We start from the raw sequence: 7,362 nt of genomic DNA, 5'->3' as shown, positions 1-7,362 counted from the left end.
AACATTATTATTTCTCATCTTATTTTTACTTAGTGTCAGGTCAGTTATATAGTCCAGTGAGTAAAGGAGCTAGCCACCAAACCTGATGACCCGGATCCAGTCCCAGGAACCCACATGGTGGAAGGAGACAACTGTCTCCAAAAAGTGGTCCTCTGACCTCCACACAAGCACCCACACGTACACAAAATTAATTCTAAAAACATACACATAGTGTCAATTAATTTATTCAATGAGACTGTCCCCAGGCTTCATCATGGCCTGTATCACATGTGCCAATTAATCGGTGTTTCTTTTAAGTTTTTAGATCTAATGCAACCATCCAAACATAAGATAATCATTTGAAAGTTTGGACATAGAAACTGTGTGTTACAGAGAAGCTGGTTTCCAGTAGTGCTGGAGGTGTGGCTCAGTGTTAGGGCACTTGCCTAGCACGCACAGGACAGGACCTGAGGTTCCCTTCCCAGCGCCACACACCCACAGAAGCAAACAAAAGGCGTTTGCGAAGGTGTGAGTACACTATGATGTCCACAGTGGGAGAGCAACGGAAGCCTGATGGAAAGACTCACACAGTCCTGTTGGTTGTCCCCTCCCAACCTCCTCACTCCCAAGGCAACCATATTGGCAGGTATGGATTAGGGAGATGATTAGGATTACATCATGGGGGTAGACCCTGATGATTGATGTTATCTGAGCCCAGCTCTGAGAGAGGCCATGACTCCTTCCACCGTGTGGAACAGGAAGTGGACTTGCACCAGACATGGGATCTGCAGCACCTTCATCTTAGACATCCAGCCTCCAAAACTGTAAGAAATAACTTCCTGTTGTACATAAGCAGCCATCTGATGGTCTGTTGTTATAGCAACCTGAATGAACCAAGACAAGGTATAAAATAAGATACAACTTACTATTAACATATAATCTTAATAGTAAAGGAGCTAACCGCCAAGCCTAGTAACAACCATTATATGAGATTTTTTTTTTTACTCAGTTTCATTTTTGTTTCTGTTTTGTTTTTGAGACAGGCTTTCTCTGTGTAACAGTCCTGGCTGTTCTGGAACTCATTCTGTAAACTAGGCTGGCTTTGAACTCTGAGATCCTCCTGCCTCTGCCTTCCAAGTGCTGAGATTAAAGGCCTGGCTTCACTTTTTTTTTTTTTTTTTTTTTGGTAAAAAAAATGAGACTTTATAATGAAAAATAGTTGGTTCTTGTTTGTTTGGGTCTTTAAATTTTCTGGTCATTTCCTGTTTTGGTGCAATATCCCATAACACTTTAAGGTCCCTATATTGTATGCAACTAAATAGCAAAGATTTTTCTAGTCACTTGGTCCAATCTTTGATCAGCTGAACTTCATTACAGTGATAGTGGATATGTCTGATGACTTTCTACAGCCTCCAGAGGATTTTGCCAAAGACTTTGGATAACTTGGGGAAGGAGAAAATGAACTGGATTTCTGAGGTACTCACTCTGTCAGACCCCCAACCCTGGTGTAAACTTGACATTTCTCAAATGTCTTACCATGATCCCCTGCTTGGCCTACAGCAGGGCTACCAGACTTCCTGATTTGGCCAGGATTGTTTGAAGCAAGGCAGGAAGAGTTAACTACCTAGAGAATATCCAGGTCCCAGCTAGGTGTTTTCTGCTTCATTAACCACTGACGGGATTGCAACCTGCCCCTGTGATGTAGGCCTTATCCCCTGGCAGTCCCATTGATCAAAATGCCCATGGCCCCAACACTGATCATCCTGCAGGAGTTAATTCATTTGGAAAACATCGGAAGCAGCCCTGGCAAGCCCCAGATCCTCCCCAGGGACCTGCCACGTATTTGATAATCCCTGAATCCCAGTATGCTTTTCTGCATTAGCACCTTGGCTTTATCTTCAGGACCACATCTTACACAGGCATTACACTATTCTGATGCCACAGGGGTCCCAACAATTTATTTCCATCCTGTCCTCATCTGCTCCAGCCTGTCTGCCTCAGATTTGTCACACTGACTGTCTCCACTTGCTGGCCTGCCTCCTGCCCTCCTGGAGGCCTTGACTCAGCCACTGTCTTCTCACTTAAGCAGCCTTCCCAGCTTCACAATTCTCACCTTCCCTTTGTGTCTAAACAAGCCCCACATTTACTTGGCCTGTTTTCCAGTGCTGTGAGGACAGGGAGACAGAGTAGGCTGTGTTTGTAGATTGGACAGGTGTCTAGAGGACAGCTAGGGCCCTAAATCACACACACACACACACACACACACACACACACACACACACACACACACACACACACACACACCTTGTAGCTTGCAATCATGTGATACTTAGCCACCCTATGTAAATGGAGCCATAACTTCCAGCTGCCCCCACATACCAACCCTTAGAAAAACTGTCCTGGTCCCTCTTCCCACCCAATGTCTTAGATGACATGTTTGTCCCTTCCCTTTATCCTGCAGTCCATAGAGTTTGAGTGGCAGCTGATATAGCTCAAGCTACAGAGAGACTTTGAACAGGTATACCCACCCTCCCCCCTCCCCGCAATTGTGACATAACAACTGCAGAAGTGTGGGTGCCATTTGTGGGTTCAGGAAGGTTCTATGGAAAGAGTGAGTTCCCAGCCTGTTCACTGGGCTCAGTCAGCACAGAGTGGGTAGATGTCCTGCCTATGCCCCTGACTGTCACACCAATGGAGGAGACTATTATGGAGATAATGCTCACAGAGCTGGCTGTGGACATGCAGGGGAACCCTGCCAGTCTGGAGAACCTCCAGAAAGAGTGTTAGCAAGTCAAGAAGCCTGAAACTCTGGTGAGTAATGAAGACTTGGAGCCAGGTCAGCACACTTTTCTTGTAAAGATCCAGAGAACAAACTATATAGGCTTTGTAAGACCATAAATCTCTATTAAATTACTATGCTCTGGCTGCAGGGTGTGTGTGTGTGTGTGTGTGTGTGTGTGTGTGTGTGTGTGTGTGTGTGTGTTATGTGGGGGGTGTGGTATATTTGTGGTATATGTGTGTGCAAGTGAGTGTGTGTGTGGTGTGTGTGTGTGTATGTGAGTGTGTGAGTGCATTGTGTGGTATATGTGTGTGAGTGTGTATGTGTGTGTGTATGGTATATGTATGGGTGTGTGTGGTATATGTGTGTGTGTGTGAGTGAGTGTGGTGATGTGTGTGTGAGTGCATATGTGTGGTATATGTGTGTGAGAGTGTGTGTGTGTGATATGTGGGGGTGTGGCATATTTGTGGTATATGTGTGTGTGTGAGTGTGTGTGTGTGTGTGGTATATGTGCATGTGTGTGGTATATGTGTGTGAGTGTGTGGTTTGTGTGTGTGTGTGTGTGTGTGTGTGATATGTGTGTGTGAATGTGTGTGTGGTATATGTGAGTGTGTGTGTGTGAGTGTGCATGTGTGTATGTGTGGTGTACATGTGCATGTGTGCATGTGCTTGTGGAAGCAAAAGGACAGCCTGGGACACATGTCAGATAAAGAACAGATCTGAAACTGGTGTTCTAGAATATTCTCCTCTTGAGGGTTAATGAGAAGGCTCTAAGGATACAGCCAAAGGAAGAGGAGAGTGAGGTAGAGTGAGATGTGTGTGTGTGGGGGGGTGTCATTGTAACAACTTCCTCTAAAGCTTTGGGAGGAAGGAGACTCAGGCTAAAAGGTGGGGAGTGACCCAAGAGGCTAGAGACAGTGTGTGTGTGCTTTGGCCTCGAGTCACTGCCTTCAGGGCTCCTGGAAAGGAAAAGAGTCTGTTAGGAAAGAGGCTGATAAAACCTCACTGGCCACACACACCAGGCTGTGCTGGGTCTGGCAGCTGTGCAGACCTGACTGTGGCACTCTCACCCTGCTCTGTATCTGAGACAGAACATGAAAGCCAAGAACTGGGGACCCAGGTTTTCCTTCCATTCTCTAGGACAGAGAGGTAGACAATGAACAGCAAAGCAATGCTCAGATGAGGAGCACAGCTAGCGAGCCAGCTTCATAGAGATTTCCAGTCAAAATGTGCAGCCTCTATAGGATATGCAGAGATATGTCTATTTCTATGCATTTTATTCACATTTCATCATAGCTTTCTTTTTTCTTTTTCTTTTTTTCCTCTTTATTTATTTATTTATTTTTGTTTTTCAAGACAGGGTTTCCGTGTGTAGCTTTGGAACCTGTCCTAGAACTAGCTCTTGTAGACCAGGCTGGTCTCGAACTCACAGAAACCCACCTGCCTCTGCCTCCCAAGTTCTGGGATTAAAGGTGTGGGCCACCAATGCCCGGCTTCATCATAGCTTTCTAAATGAAAGTTTTTGCCTTCAGCAAACAGAAATAGGGTAGTTTCTGTTACATTCATAGAAGCTTCCATTTTTTCTACTTAAACATCTACTTATAAAACTGTTTTCCTAATAATATATACATCCAAAAGAAACAGAAGTCTTGGCTGTCTTTCCTGTAATCAGTTGATATTCAAGGTGAAGAATGGGCACGTCCATTCAGCCCAAGTCTAAACAGCGTTATTGATTGAGCGCTCAGTAAATAAACCCTGACTTACATTAACTATGTGTGAGAAGGAACTGCATGATCTAGGGACATTTTGAGCTTCCTAGAGCTCAAGCAGCTGATTGTTCGCTTTGGTCAGGTGCCATCGTGGTCACACACATCCGTACAAATCAGTGAACTGCTCTATGGAAATGGTAGAACATTCTCCCCAAACTCAGGAGGAACGTCATTCAGGATTTTGACTTCTAGAAAACAAAACCCTAAAATCTCCATTAATGAATTGTACATTGTTTCCAGGGTTTGCTTTAACTCCCTGGATAGGGACCAAAGTCCCAGCAGAGAGCAGGGGTGGGAACCTATAGGTAGAATGGAGACTAGACATGGAGAATAGAAGGTGGGGAACAAAGCAGGTAGGTGCTGATGCTGCCTGGCAGAGCATGTGTGCTGAAGATGAACAGAGAACAGGCATCTCTACACCACTCATGTCCTGGAGGGGCGTGTGTGTGTGTGTGTGTGTGTGTGTGTGTGTGTGTGTGTGTGTGTGTGTGTGTGTGTGTGTGTGTGCGCGCGCGCGCGCGCGCGCACATTGAGTCTTACAGCAACTCTAAACATCACTTATTATTCTATGGTACAGACAAGAAGTAGTTCAGAGGGATGACACTGACTCCAAGACCATTTGTTATGATCTGAATGTGAAAGATCCCCCACAGACTCACGTAGACCACTTGGTCCCTACATGGCAGCACTATTTTGGGAATAATGGAAACTTAAGGTGACAAGTTAAAGGAAATGGAACCTTGGGACTTATCTTTGCCTGTGTTATGTCTCTCTCTCCCTCCCTCCCTCCCTCCCTCCCTCCGTCCTTCCATTCTTCCTTCATACTGTCCACTATGAAATGATGAAATGGCTAGCTTCTTCTGGCCCATCAAGATGTTCAGACCCAAAGTAGTGGATCTAGCCAACTCTGGACCAAACCCATGAGCTGAAGCTGACTTTCTCCTTTAAAATCCCCTCTCCTAGGTATTGACTGAACTCACCTTCCTATATGGGGTGGGGGTGGAGAGGCAAACCTTGGTAACCAGAAACATGGGTGACAAAGACAGAGTCTGAGTTATAAGTGTAGACATCACTGACAAAAATAAGATGGGTAAGGGCACAAGACAGCGTCTCAGCCATTAGTTAAGTCAAACTGTACCATGGTGTATCATGGCTGCATGAGCTCTGCCTATAGTTTCCTCCCCAGGCACTGTACCCAGACACTCTAGTTTCCAGGCTAATCCATGCGATGGCTCTCCCACAGACTTGTGCATGTTGTGCAGAATGCCTTCCATGCAGAAACCCTTCCTGTCCTTGCCAGTTCATGAGTCTTCAACCAGGCGGGTCACCTCCACCCTCCCCAACCAAGCTTACTTTTCCCTTATCTTTGAACGACCCCGGAACTTCACTCTCCTCTGACTCATGCCATTGTCCATCCTACAAGAAGGCTCTCTGCCTCCCAAGTTAGACTGTAAGTAACCATGCTACAGACAATGTCAGATACAAATTGCGGCAGCCCCTCACCCTGCTCCACCCCACCGCCGCCACATCTACACATGGAACCTGACTGTAGAGCCTGGAACAGAGCAGGAGCTGCCCACTCTGAGGATTTCTAAGCTGAGGAATGAATCATGTCCTGGCAGCCGTTAGGTCTATCGTGTGTCATCAGAAGGGGTAAGAGAGTATGCTTTAGGGCTGGAGAGAGAGTTTCAGGATTGAAGAGCACTGGCTTCTCTTCCAAGGGACCCAGATTTGATTACTAGCATTCTCATGGTGGCTTACAATCATCTGTAACTCTGGGGAATGACGCCCTCTTCTGTGTCCTCTCTCTCCGAGGCTGGGGGGTTGGAACTCCCCAGCGAAGTTTTCCAATTCCTCCCCCAGCCAGACATTTCTAATCATCACTATGATTTTCTGCAAATTAGAAAATGACCAAAAAAATTTTTTTCCGTGGAACCCTGTATATGCTGTGAGATCTGTGAACATTCTATGTATTAAACCTCTTTCCTCTACACAAAGTGATGGCCCTAGTGCCCAGTGTCACACCCCGAGATGGCCCTAGAGCCCAGCATTGTGCCCAGGCCCTTCACCTGTGTTAGTCTCATGATGCCAAGTGCATTGCCTGTTCTATTATTTAGAAGTGCCTCTCACTTTGCATACTTGGCAGGTATCCACTGCGGTTAATTTTCTGGTGTCACAGCCCTGCTAAGGACCTCTATCCTCCAATTCACTTTGAGTGTTGACATAAAACCTCCCTCTGCCCTCTGCTGAAGTTAGGGAAGTTAGCAAGGGATTTTCTCAGGATGTGAGTCATCCTTTCCCCCTGACCCAGAGTCTTTGGGTTGGTGATCAGGAGATAGCACCGCAGTCCATTTTCCCCAAAGTCAAAACTTGACACTCCACTGGGAAACAGAAGAGCAACCCACCCCCCAGAAGCCACTTCCTGTCTGGCCCGCCCCCAATCTACTCAGATCTGTGCGATTCAGTAGCTGCCCTGCCTCACTTACCTCCTTTTACCTTCCCTCTGAATGTGAGCCTACTGTGCCTTTTGCACACCGTGTCCCTGTGTCAGCTTTCTGGTGACTCCGACATCTCCCCTGAGACCAGGCTCCTGTCTGCTTTTTTCTGGTGCTAGGAACCAAACCCATAGCCTTGTGCATGCTGGACAAGCACCTGACTGCAGAGTCACTCTTCAGCCCCATACTGTTCCTTTCAAGGCCTCCCCAAATCATGAAAGGGAAAGATCATGTAAGCTAAAGTTGTGTTTTAGAAAAGTACTATTACAGCCAAATGCCTGTGGTAATTCTTGTCTCCCTTCTTTTCCTTCTCTTGTTAGACAACCCCTCTTCACTTCCC

At 46.3% G+C, this 7,362-nt stretch overlaps 1 long non-coding RNA gene across 1 annotated transcript; it reads right to left on the bottom strand.

Annotated features, from left to right (window-relative positions):
- Window positions 1-208: 208 nt before the first annotated feature.
- Window positions 209-7,119, bottom strand: LOC118238375. Its single transcript, XR_004768487.1, has 2 exons — window positions 7,014-7,119; window positions 209-863 (listed from the first exon to the last, which is right to left on the bottom strand). It is a non-coding gene; the product is annotated as an uncharacterized LOC118238375 (long non-coding RNA).
- Window positions 7,120-7,362: the final 243 nt, after the last annotated feature.

The sequence above is a fragment of the Cricetulus griseus genome, chromosome 2 (genome assembly GCF_003668045.3).
Source record: "Cricetulus griseus strain 17A/GY chromosome 2, alternate assembly CriGri-PICRH-1.0, whole genome shotgun sequence".
In the NCBI taxonomy this organism is placed as follows: Eukaryota; Metazoa; Chordata; class Mammalia; order Rodentia; family Cricetidae; genus Cricetulus; species Cricetulus griseus.
This window is presented reverse-complemented; position numbering and strand designations above follow the sequence as displayed.